This window comes from Anas platyrhynchos, chromosome 6 (genome assembly GCF_047663525.1).
Source record: "Anas platyrhynchos isolate ZD024472 breed Pekin duck chromosome 6, IASCAAS_PekinDuck_T2T, whole genome shotgun sequence".
In the NCBI taxonomy this organism is placed as follows: domain Eukaryota; kingdom Metazoa; phylum Chordata; class Aves; order Anseriformes; family Anatidae; genus Anas; species Anas platyrhynchos.
Window position 1 is genome coordinate 12,496,675 of NC_092592.1, and position 12,991 is coordinate 12,509,665.

The following is a 12,991-nucleotide window of genomic DNA, read 5'->3' on the forward strand; positions in this document are numbered from 1 at the left end:
AAACACAAAAAATATTACAAAGTTGCTCAGAGAGATTTAAAATAAGCACACACAAATTTCATTAGCCACCTACAAGAGAAAGGAAAACATTATCTTAAGAAAACCACCAACCAAATAATCCTCATAAAATGGCCAGATACTATTCAAGTCCAAAACATAAAAGAACATGTACAAAAAACATTGGGTAGGAATTAGATCTGATTTCAATGTTGATTTTCAATTGTTTCCTAATGCTATAGCAATATCTAGCAATAAAACGTCCTGTGACAACAGACATAACATATTTCATAAAACTGTTTAGAGATTCCCACTTCTTTATTTTTTCTAATACATCTTGATTTTCTGACCTCTCTTCTCATAAGCAGCATGATTTACAACAGATCTAGGGCTTGATTACACAGGATACAAGGACAAAATGAGGTGGGGTATGAATTCATGGTTCACTAGCTAATTCACTGTCTAAGCCTTTGTATGGGTAGAAATTTTGGCTGTTAAGCTCTCACCAGTCTTTGCAGAACGTATATAAACTCTAGCATTTAAATAGTGTGAAATTTATTCAAAGTTGGGTACAGAGTAGAAGAGTTTTCCCTGACATGAAGCATCATTGCTACTGCATACTAAGTATCTGCTCCAAAATAAGGGATTAACATTATATATACACACGCACATACACACATATTCCCCCATGATTGTATTCTGGGGAAAAATATATATATATCACTAAAATGAAAATTTTCTATTTTGTTTGTGCTTTTTTATGCTGTGATTTATTTTTATAAAGCTGTGTATGCTTTATTTGTGCTATAAGCCACTAAACTGGTATTTTTGTAACAGAAACTGGTTCGAGTACTACCAGCCCTGGCTATACTGGGAAAAAGATCCAGCCTATAACACTGAGTATAAGAATGCTGAGGCAGAGCTGAGTCATGCCCCATCAATACAATGGCCCAGAAGAGGCATACTGAACCTTACACAGCTGTGAACACACAAGAAGTTGCCTGAAACCTTTTGCTCAAAGAGACAGCAAATAATGGTCAGACTCAAGATCTCCAGAAGTCAACTGGAAAAGTCTCCCACTGATTTTGGCAGGGACTGCCATTCAGGGCATGATATTTGTTTTCATGTAACCGAACTATTCCATAGATTCCTAGACTGAATTATCATCTAAGCATGAGTTACAATGTAAATTGGAATGCTTTCAAATATTATTGGCTCTTCAGAAGTGGAGTTAAATTCACACTAAAAAGCACTGTTTTACAAGCAGGAATATGCTAATTTCACAAAAAATTTGGTAAGTTCAAATGGTAAGGCTATGAAAGCCAGAACTCTGTTTACGGGCTTGGGGGCGGGGGTGTTAGCAACCCAAGCCTGCTTCACCCTCACACAATGCAGAATAGGACTGGGATTGCAACACATTCAGTGATGACAGAAAGTAGCAAGGATCATGGTAGAGTTTTGTGGTTATTTAAAGCTGTTTTAATCAAAAAATTACTCATATATGCAGTTTTCCAGCTTAGCCATACAAAGGCAGCAGTGCACTGTTCAGAGATAAATAATGCTTATTAACATCTTTTCAGCTTTTTTCCTTACAGTGTGCAAATTGCTGTTATTTCATGTTTAATAAAATGCATTTCCTTATTTTTAATCTGGTGTTTTAATTCTGAGACCCTGCAGAAAGCAATAGGAAACAAAAACACTGCCTTTTCCCAAGCCCTACCTTTCTGAGACTGTAATGGGAGTGGAGCTAATGAGGATTGACTGAAATCTAGCAGAGCCACATGCTTCTTATCACTTCTGCTGAAGACATAAAGAATTATCATTCTTCTACTGCTCAAAGAACTGGATTAAAGTGCTAGAGCATAAAATAATCCATCTCTTCTTTCTTTCTCCTTCTCAGAAATTAATCAAGTTTCAGACACTACAGTTATTAATTTTTTTTAATGTCAGATACAGCATGGCCTGAGATCCTTTTCCTTAACATGACATCGTTTCTTCTCACTTTGCTGCAGGTGTGAAGTTTGTCTTTAAGCTTTCTACAATTCTACCTTAAAAATTCTATTTTCCGTTGAAAAATGTGCTGTGTGAATCTCACTGCTAATACTCAGTGCAATAACACTAAAGCAAAACTTCCCCTCCTAACCTGATCATTGTCTTTTCACTCTTTAGTATTTTCTTGTGTTGCAAGGCTTTCTCTAATTTAGGAGCATGTTTCAATGGCAGTTTGCTTTATTTTTGCACTTATGCTATTCTCTCTTTTTTTTTTTTTAATTGAAAACACTAAAGATTTGTATTATACAATAGCCATGCAAAAAAAAAAAAAAAAAAAAAAAAAAAAAAAAAAAAACACTAAAATTTCCAAAGATTCTGAGAGTTGGAGAAATTGACAGTGAAAACATAAAAGTTATTAGAAAGACTGATTCAAAGGTACATTGAGTTCTCAAATGAAGTAGTTCAGAATATGTTATTGCCCTCTTAAGAACAACCAGAAAAATGAAATCTCCCCTTTATTCAGCCATCCATTTCCACTGAATTTACAGAAACATGGTCTTTGAGATGATTCAGCTCAATGCTTAATGGGTTCATATGGTATTAGAGAGGACTCGAGACAGACTGTATAACAGCACACACCTCATTTTGTCAAGCTAAGATCATTAGTGCCAGGGAGCTCTGTAAGAAAAGCTCTGCCCCTTCTCAGCCCATTGACTAACACAAAGTTTTTCATTTCAACCTTTGCTTTCATGTTTTAATGCGGAGAAGAAAAGGAAATCAACGCAAGGCTGGTGTCCATCCTTAAGAGTAGCAATAACATATCTGTACCCAAGAAGAGATGCTCATGAATACACACCTACTTCAGGTAGGGCCTGAGGAAGAGGAGGACAGGCCTGGACAAACTGTGGCCGGGGTGTTTCGGTTATGGAAAAGGGTCTGCCCTCTACACAGGAACAAACACTGTTCTTGTGAAAATCAGAAACCCACCAGGGGACAGTGAGAACAGTAACAGCTCCTTTTGATCTTTTGTAACTTCTTCATTCCTTGGATGGTCTCTATTAATTGAATAAGCAAAGCAAGTCGAGCTGTCACAGCCCCTTCCTATCTACCTAGGTTTCAAAACCAGTTGAAGATCCTGACAGCCTTGTGCTAATTTATATTCAAGAGCATGTGGAAAGGCAAGGTATAATGGGAGGGGTTGGCTTTACAGCTGATTCACATTGGATTAATCAAAGTGGAAAATGGTGTGCCTCTTGTGTTGTTGTTTTTTGTTGTTGTTGTTGTTTGTTTTGCTTTGTTTTGTTTGTTTGTTTTGTTTTGTTTGTGGAATAGTGTCAAATGGGATTAATTTCAAGGCTGTGAATGCAGGTTACCATGTTTTCTCGCAAACAAGAAAGAAAGGTCCATGGGGCAGGACATCACAGGGCTCCCCGCCAGCTGGTTCTGCTTCACACTCCTTTGCCAATTAGTCTTGCAATGTCTGCTCCAAACAAACAGGTTACCAATGAGCTTGTTTGTTAGGCATTGTTTCTGTGGCTTGTTTTGTCTGTTACAACAACCACTTGTTTTTATACTCTGGAGCTGGCAATTCAGGGGCATGAAGTGAAAGGTAAGAGAGGGAGAGACATAGACAAATGCCTCTGCACCATCCTCATTCTTGTTCTGATAGATTTCCCTAGTGAACATGCACCTGACTTCCCCAGGAGCAGTGCTGCATGGGGAAGGTGAAAAGCACAGTGCAGCAGCAAGGAGCTGTCCAGCCCCGCAGGCACAGCGCACTCCCCGACCCCTGACCCACGGGGCTGTGTTCCCTGACCTGTAGGCCACGCTGTATTTATCTCAAAAGAAATGTGAATTTTCAGATATTTCTCTGTGACTTTGCTGTGAAAAAGGAAATTGTCATTCATTTTAATCAGAAAAGCTGGATAGGGCATTTTTGGGTTGGCATATGTTTGGAAAGATTGAAGCTTTTATTTTCAACAGAATAACTGTATTCAGAGGTGAAGTTGATGGTTACATACTAATGCAAGTAAAAATCACTAATGTTCCTCAGCTAAGCTGTGATAAAGATCTAAACCAAGGATTTAGGAAAAAAAAAATGCACTGAAAATTTAGAGGGGCTTAGGAAATGAGAAGTCTGCTGTGGAACTTAACACTAACAGACACCAGCAATCTTGAGTCACTTAACATAAAGCTTTTACAGATTTTTGAAATAAGCAGAAATGAATCAAAACCAATGCTCCCTACTCCAGCATTCTGATGTTGCAGAACATCAGTCCAGGTCATCAAAGTGAAAAATTATTTGAGCTACATCCTTCCTAAACAACACCCATGCGTGGTACCACTTCATTTATGAAGACATAACACTGAAAGACTTAAAAACTTTCTACAGTGGCTAGATATTCCCATCTTTTACTGGCTGAGTTTTCCTACCTGCTGTTTCTCATTTCAGAATCTGTGGTTATCACAGAAAAACGTCTGGTTCCTCTTTCTGCTGTGCACTACATGTCACAAAAGAAATTGTAAAGCTTGTCTGGGCAAGAATTTACCTCTTCCCTCCCACTCCTACAGAACCACTTTGATGACTGCTACAAGCGTGATGAAGTGTTTGTCTCATGTATTGTAGTGCATCAAATTTTCTGAAATGCTGAAACACAGATTTTGGAACGTCATCATTAATATAGTCTGCTGTAGAGGCCATGTTAGTTTTTGGGGGGGATCTTTGTAGCTAGGTAAGAAAGCAGAAAATTAACTGTACTGCTTCCATTAAAAAGGTCCACATAGTACCAATTCTTCCACCAGCCACAGTCTGCCCTGCCACCACACTCCTCCCAGCCACACACACCTCCACCCAGGCTGAGAGGCTGTAGGGCCTCTGCCCTAACAAGGCTCTTCATGTTCTTCTGCCACAAGGAGAGCCTCTGAGACAGCTCTGGAGCTGGTGGCAGGTGGAGTCATGCCCTTTAGTTCCAAGGACAGAAGCAAATCTCACCTTATTAAGCCTCTTCAGCTGAAATAATTACAATACGCAATTTGTAATTAGAAGGAAGTGTTAGAACAGCCAAGTTCACACTAGTGAAGCAAAAACACACTGCAGCTTGGTTTACACATTTTGACAGCATAAATACATCAGTTAAAAACAAGGAGATGAGTGTACCTTCAGTACCTTAGCTATGGTAGGTAGAGCTGGGAAAATCATTAGTTCAACTTGTTGAAGCCGCAGAGAATCTGACATCTGACTGAAGTAGAACTAGGGTTGTGCAGGTACTGCTCAGTTGGCTGTCAACAGGTAACAAGACCTGATGGCAAGAAATTATACCCAGGGGGCAACTACGAGCAGCTGCAAGCAGTACCAGCACACATGGATCTGCAAGAGGATAACTTCCTCCTTTTATTTTTTACTTTTGTATTTTCACTAGGAGAGAAAATCCTATTGAATTCAAGAGGCTGATGAAGTTCTGTCACTATGCAATGTCTAACTACAGTTCACATTAACTTGGATGGGCCCATGATCATAATGATTAAATATAATCATTAGGAACTTGGCTCAGCTGCAAGTGAATTTCTCAAATGTAGAATGCACACAAACCTCCCTATACTTCTAAGTACATAGAAAATGTTAGTAATAAGCTATGTATTACCTAGAAACATATGGGATAAGAAGTGACTCAGCAGAAGGAAAAAAAAAAAAACAAAACAAAACAAACAAACAAAAAACTCAGCTTCTAATAACTGCTATCAAGCTAACATTTACCTCATGCTACTTAGAGCAGTCAGGTTTTGCTTGAAGATTTCATACTGCAAAATCAATGAAGACACCAAGTTCTTTATAGAAAATGAAGACATCGAATCCCTGTTTTAGATGGGAAAAAGAAAAAAAAGAAAAAAAAAACATTGAATTTTCAAGAACAGTACAATTTGTACTTCTATAATAAGATGTGACCAGCATGAATTATGACTATGATACTATTAAATAGTTCTGGTTCATCTACTATTCTCCCTCAAGAGCAACTTCAAGTTTCATCTCCATAGAGGTTTAAAAATACTGAATTAGAAGCATGTTTCTTTTTCAATTCACTTTTCTTTAAAACAGAACAGTGCAGTTAAAAACAGCTTGGACTGAGGGAAAAGAACTATGTATAACTAGAGACAAGTCAGCAGTATTGTAGTATTAAAAAAAATCCCATCCACTTGAGTTTTAAAATAGAAACTGCATGCCTAGGTTTTAACAAGGAACCACTTCCAGTCTTTTTCATTCTCTGTAATGGACAGGGTCAGGAACAAAAAGCAAAACAAGCTATGTAATCCATCTTAGTATTTATCTAACCATAGAAATTATAAAATGCTTTTGGCAGTGAAACTCCTTAAGAAGTCAAAAACCTTCTAAGCTTCCAGAACTGAGGAAGGAGTACTGCAGCAAGGGCAATCCTAGTAAAGGGTATAAATAGACAATGAATACAAAAACCACAGATCATAACCACAGAAAATAAATATTTTTAATCCTGAAGTGTGATGGCAACACTTTGTGACAACATGCCACAGTTGAAGGCAGTCAAACTCTCTTCTGGCTGCAAAGGAAGGTAAGCAGCCACACAGTGCTCTCTGCTACTTGCCTGGGACAAATTAAGATGTCTGTTCTTGCAAAAAAACAACACCATCACCCCACACCGCAGAGCTTCTTTTCTAATCTTCACAGAAATATCAGTCTTTACATTGGTTACTCAAAATCAAATCTGTTTGTCATCAGCACCATCTAGATTACGTCAGTTTCCAACATACAGCAAATCATTGCTGTTCACGCGTAACTTTCCACATCTACCTTTTCCCGTGTCACGCTGATCCTCCCACAGGCTGCCCCTCAACACCTGTAACCCTCAGCCACCATTTGGACTCCTGAATGCACATTGAGTATACGGCACTGTACAAAAGTCCGGTTCTTTTTTGTTGTTGTTGTTTTGTTTTGTTTTTTTTCAAATTTATTTTTCAAATTAAAATACGCTCCTGAAATATTTTGCTTGTGGAAATACCCATTGCACAGAATGAAAGCAGGTCATGAGCAGGCATACAAGACAGCGATAGGGGTGAAAAAACTGTGTGGTGCAGGGCGGGGAGAAGGAAATGTGTGGCACCAAACCCTGCTGACACGGTCTATTTCCCACAGTTTCCATTTTAACAAGCCACTCTGCCATGGGAGAAAAACTTTTCCACATGAAATTCATACTGGCTGCAGCCAGCATGCCCCAAACACTGACCTAGCCAGCAGGAAGCCCCTCTATAGCTTGCAAGACTTTGACAAAGCGTTTTATCTGAGGAATTTTACCAGAGCTGACGTTCCAAAAGAAAAAAAAAAAAACAATGTTACTGCTGCTCTCTGTTGTTACAAAGCAAAACTTTCGGCGTGCCGCCCCCTTGTGGCAAACAGCCGCCGCGGAGCGGCTGGGCTGCCGAAGCCTTCAGGGGACCGCCTCAGGGGACGCCCCGGGAGCCGGCAGGGAGCCGGTGAAGCGGGGCCGGGGAGCCCCTCCCTCGCCGTGTGCCTTCGGGGACCCGTCCCCTGTGCCCAAACGCGGCGCCTCAGCCCCGGCCTGGCAGCGGGCATTGGCAGGCGCCAGGCAGCGCCGCGTTCAGCCGCCTCGGCCCCGGCAGGGCTGAGCGTCAGCGGTCGGGGCCGGCAGCCGCGTGGGGGCGCCGGTGGCACCTCCCACCGACAACAACCCCCCGAGTCCCGGCGTGGCAGCGGCGACAAAACTAACCCAGCCGGCACGAACGCGGCCGCCGCGCTGCCTCGCAGCCCTCCGTGAGGAGCGGGGCGGGAGGATTCCTCTCAGCCCCTTCCCGCCTCAGCCGCCGCGCGCCGCCCAACGGCCGCCGCGCGCCGCCCGCTGAGGCGAGGCCGCCCCTGGCACGGAGCCGCCGAGGCTGCTTTGCCCCGAGGCAGCCGGGACCCCCCCGGCCGAGCCCAAAGCGCCGCCCGCCCCTCCGGCTCCGAGCAGGAGGCTCGGCAGCCCTGGCTGCTGCCCACCCCCCCGCAGAGAACGCGTTTGTTGTCAGCTGCGCTGCAGGACGCCGAGCCCCGTCGGGCTTCCAGCAAAAGCCAGCCCCTGCTCCTGAAAATAGGGAAGGCGGCATCTAAATTCTCAGGCTGAAACCGGGGCTGGTTCGGCAGCCTTTTTATACAAACAAAGTGTGCTCGCCGCGTAGTATTAAGTTTTAAGCTTGGCGCTCAATACTTGTGAACGCAGCATTCCCGCTGCCAACAATTTTTACTCTGGTAGGACAGAGGTAACCCAGCCTGACAAAGCACGCAGCGTGAAGCCTGAGAAGCTTTACCCCGTTCCTTGACAGGCAGAGGAATTGCCTCATTTCACCTGCTATTTTTATAATGAGCTGCTCTTCTCACTTCCCTGGGTTGCACAGGCTGATCTCACCACTGAGCTATTTTTCCATTCGAGCACCTGCCCAGCCAACGCGGAGCAAAGCCTTAGCGGCAGGCCGGCTGCTCTCCCTGCCTGGGCAGCAGAGCCCCCACACTCGGTGCCGGGCGCCTGCTGAGCCTTACCCTGGGACTGCTGGGGCTGCAGGCAGTGCCACAGCACCTGCAGCATGCTGCTGCTGCTGCGGTTACAACGTAGCAGGCCAGGGACAATGGCAGAGGCCTTGACAAGCAGAGACAGGACGCAGTGTGGAGGAGTACAGGCACAAAGGTGGGGCAGAGGCTGGCCACAGGAGACCCACAGCTATCAAGAAATCACCTTTTTTTTTCCATTTGATCTGAAGGTAGCCAAAGCCAATTTTTATGCATAACAAAGAAGAAATAAAGAAAAAACCCTCCGAATATGTATGTAAATATGTAAAATATATACAGTAAAGTTGTTTACCACATGCCTTTGCAAACCAATGATGAAAGAGCAAGGTGTAAAAGCATGCTGGTAAACATAAAAAGGACCAAGTGAATTGCAGAGTGATAAAGAAGCAGCTGTCACCACCCTATTAATCCCAGCAAAAGACCCCAGGTGCTGGTGAGTGGCCTGAACACACCTAGCACCAGACTGAAGCCCCTAGCCTGAGGACCCATAGAAGCAGTGAAAGGGTGAGCACAGCACCAAGAAAAAGGGAAGGTGCCAGGAATTGTGAGTATAATATTTTTAACTGTATTATCATTGAGACATTTCTATGTAGAAGTTTTTGTTTGTTTGTTTTTACTGTATTATTATTGAGACATTAGTAAGGTTTTTTTTCTTGGTTTTCCTTTCTGTAATAATTAGATCAGGACTAATAATGATTCTTAGATTATGCTGTCAAGATTTCAGTTATACTAACAATAATTTCTTGGCTTTACATATGTTTCCTCTTTGCTCATAAACAAAGTTTTGAGAGTAACATGCTTTAAGCCTCTTACTATGTTACGTTATCACAGTTGTACTCAAAGTGCACTCAGAGTTGCAGAATGAAGGTCCTTGCCTTTGGAGGGGATTCCAAGCTACAGATTACTTTTCTTGAAGGAAGTACTGGAAAAAAAAATAGTAGTATGAAGAGAATTTAGCAAGATATAAAAGTTGTCATGGTAATGTGGTCTTACATGTAAATTAGTCTATGGATTTAGGCAAGTGATACTAAGAGCTGCCGACTATTTAAGGATTATCTTTTTTGTATGAAAGGGTTTTTGCAGGTGTTGCAATTAAAAGCTAATTTACTTATTTTAAAAAATATACGTCCTTGCAGATTATTTGTTGTAATTAAGATATTTATACAGTTCTTTGGAAGAAGCTCCATATTCTTGTAAATCAGCCTCTTCTCCCTCTCCCCTTCTATGGATTTATGTTTATATCCTGGTCAAACTTGGCTCTCTATAATGTTAGAAAGCATAACTAAAACTCATACAATTGTCTAGCCTTCCCAGCAGGGAAGGAGCAGCAGAGAAATCAAACATTCCTCAAACAGAACATCTCTATTGTTTGCAATAGCACCTTAAAAATAAAGGTTATCATTAATTAAATACTCGACATAGCAAAGAGTTGCAGACGTGGAATCTATTTCAAGTGCAAACTAAAAATACAGCTCCTTAATAATTAACACAGAGCAGGACTGATGCCAGTGCAGTATACATTCCTGCTAGATGCTCCCTAAATTAGTGTCACTTCCATATGCAATTAAGTCTGAGGAGTCCTGTTTAAAGGCTGACATTCCTAGCTATGCTAAAACCCTCCCACCACCTCGGATGGACCCAGAACGAGTGGTGTGTGACAGAGGTTGGCCTCAGCATTGCCACTTTATGGGTGCCTAGGAGATGCAGCTCTCAGCACACAAGCTGTCCTCAGACCAGCGTGCCTGCAGCTTCAGCTGCCCCTGCAGGGATCGCTGTAGCTGGGCACCCATTTCACAGCCTCTTCCCTGTCATGCTCCGGAAGCCATAGCAAGAACAGCGTTAAAGAAAGAGCTGAGCTCCCCCAAAAGGCATGTGTGATGTACCAGGCAATGACCAGCAGAAAGGCTGGATAAGGAGGTTTCTTGCCAGCCTGGTTTCATGTGACCTGAACAGCTCAAGGGGATATGTCTGACAAATGAACTGAATCCATCTTCAGCCCTCAGAAGCTGGAAACCAATCTAGGGTTGAAATGTGAGTGAGATCTGCTGGCATAGCTGTCTGGCCATGGTATTTTAGTATTTTTGGAAATGAAATTTGAGTGCAACAGATTATTCAGATGGGACTCAGTTTTTGAAAAGAATAGAGATTATTTATAAGAAGCTTGATAGGCATATGTGGGCTGGAAGATAGCAGGGAGGTGAAGGGAAATTAGTGGTAGAAGATATGCAAGAAGGGGATAAATGTGAGCTCTGTAACAGTGAGCCCTGGAAAACAAATACCGAGGGCATGGGAAACAGAAATGGGAACAGACCTCTGCCACCTTCCAAGCATGTGCGAGGAAATCCTTCCCTGGCAGTAGGGGTGGAAACCCCCTCCCTGCCCCCTGAGGAAGCTGGTTCCAGGGTCGGGCCGGTTTGTCGCTCTAGGATTGTCATCCAGGGACATGACTCTTTAAGCCCAGCTAATCCTAAAACATAGCAGCATCTGGGCCACTGCTGGGTAACCAAGGAATTAGGCTCCAAATAAAGCTGCTCCGTCTGCATGCACACGCTGGAGAGCATATGCGCTACCACAGACTAGAGGCACAGTAAGGTGGGGGGGACTGCTGCAGATTTGAAAGGAGTTCAACTGCTGTAGATACCAGGGAGACCTGCCACTACTGCTGCCACAATTCAGTGACTTAGCTGCCTTACATACAAAAGCTAATGCTAAGTAGCAAAAAGTTCAGAGTGAACAGCTCCCAGTATTGCAGGGCAGGTAGCAAGTTGCACAGTTTAATTCTGTGCTGTCTTATAATATACTTCCTTATGCTTATTTTATGCTTAGTGATTGCACTGGACTTGCTCTTGGGAGGAAGAGCAAAGGAGAGCTCTTGGGAGAAACAGTCATTTCTGAGTTACATTTTCCACAGCATATTTGCATTTGTTGTTCCCTGACAGATACCTCTGCTCATTGTTTCTGCTTTGAGCTGAAGAATTCTGGACTGAACCTCTTCTGCCTGTTGCAAAAGGCTAACTGTTCAGGTCATAAAGCAAAAGAACAGAAAATAAAGAGGCTGCTTTTTGTTTCTGCCTTGCTTGCTCTCTCCCCAAATTTATGCTGTATTCAAAGCAAGGCAACATCATAGATATATTCTGTGAGATGAAGATGGCTCCTTTTTCTTTTCTTCAATTCGTTTCCTAATAATGCCTAATGTTTTACTTGTCTTTTTGCCATATGCTGAAATTGAATGGTCTGAGACTTTTTGTCCTGCTGGCAACAGCTAATTTACCATCTAACTTTCTGTAAATATGGAGCTATTTTTCCTTATGTGTATTGCTTTGCATTTATCACTAGTGAGTTCATTGCTCAGTAAACAGCCTCCCATTTTCTACTACTTCTCCCTGGTACTCTGCAGACTGCTCTCTGCTGGTCCTTACTGTGCTGTGCAAATTCAGGATTGATCAATTTCAGTATGCTCAGTATTTCTGTGAAACTGGCACTGGAAATCCAGGCCATAAACCAAGAAGCAATTGGGGCTTTAGACTGATGGAAGTCAGCATCCATATCCTGAAACAGAAGCCATTTTAGAAGAATCTTGAGGATTGGATCATGAGATTTTTTTTCTTTCCCTGAAACAAGAACAGAAGAGAATAAAAGTTCATTCCTCACAGCGAAGGGCAAGTCTTAGGCACGTCTGCAAGCAAGGACTTATTTCTTGTAAAATCTTTAAGTGGTGATGTCAAAAAGCGATGGTGGAAGAGGTATAGAGGGTGATGTAAAGAGATCTCAACTGTGTATCATGATTTCCAACTGCAGTCAATGGAAGACAGCAAAGCTGTTTCCCCAGAAAGCACCTGGCAACCTATTCCCAGTCTGGTTCTGGAACCTGCCATCATGTTTGCAGATGTACACGTACCACCAAATTAAGGCAGAATTTTGACTTCTGCTGTATCTTGTTAAATCCTCAGCATTGCAGCGAAGTTGTTAGTGGTGCAGTAGTGCATGCAGTCTTCAATGCAAGTGTTTGTAGGTGACATGTTTTGCAACATGCTGGGAGATAGCAACCAGTTCTGGACAGCATGAGCTACTACTGGAAACTCATTCAGGAAGCGAAGGCTACTCGCCAGCTGATTGCTAGCCCATGTGGAGCTCGAGAGCTCTCAGTGCTATCTTGTTCTTACAAGAAATACTTGACACTTCAGAACAGAAGCGCTGTGCAACCATATGCCAGGCCCAGATGTTGATCGAACTTCTGATAGAGTTTACATAGCCAGTCTTCTACTCAATTCTCTAGCTCTAATTTCATCTCTGTGGAAAGCTTGTTAGTTAAAAGTCTTCTGTCCCCACTATCTGTCTCTGTTTAAGGATGGCCAACAAGCCTTAGCAGTAGCATGCTAACATTATTTCCTTTCATAAATCTGAGTCTCTAGAATT

The 12,991-nt window shown here is 42.5% G+C and overlaps 1 protein-coding gene across 2 annotated transcripts in view; it reads right to left on the minus strand.

Annotated features, from left to right (window-relative positions):
• GRID1 (glutamate ionotropic receptor delta type subunit 1) overlaps positions 1 to 8,367 on the minus strand; it is a 584,921-nt gene extending 576,554 nt beyond the window's left edge. The window contains exons 1-2 of one of the 2 annotated variants that reach the window (XM_038181269.2): positions 7,743 to 8,367; positions 5,744 to 5,842 (exon numbers count right to left, since the gene is read on the minus strand). The gene's annotated coding sequence lies outside the window, so the exon portion shown is untranslated. Of the gene's footprint in view, positions 1 to 5,155; positions 5,286 to 5,743; positions 5,843 to 7,742 lie in introns of those variants that run through there. The other variant, XM_038181267.2, reaches the window with a different exon arrangement.
• Positions 8,368 to 12,991: the final 4,624 nt, after the last annotated feature.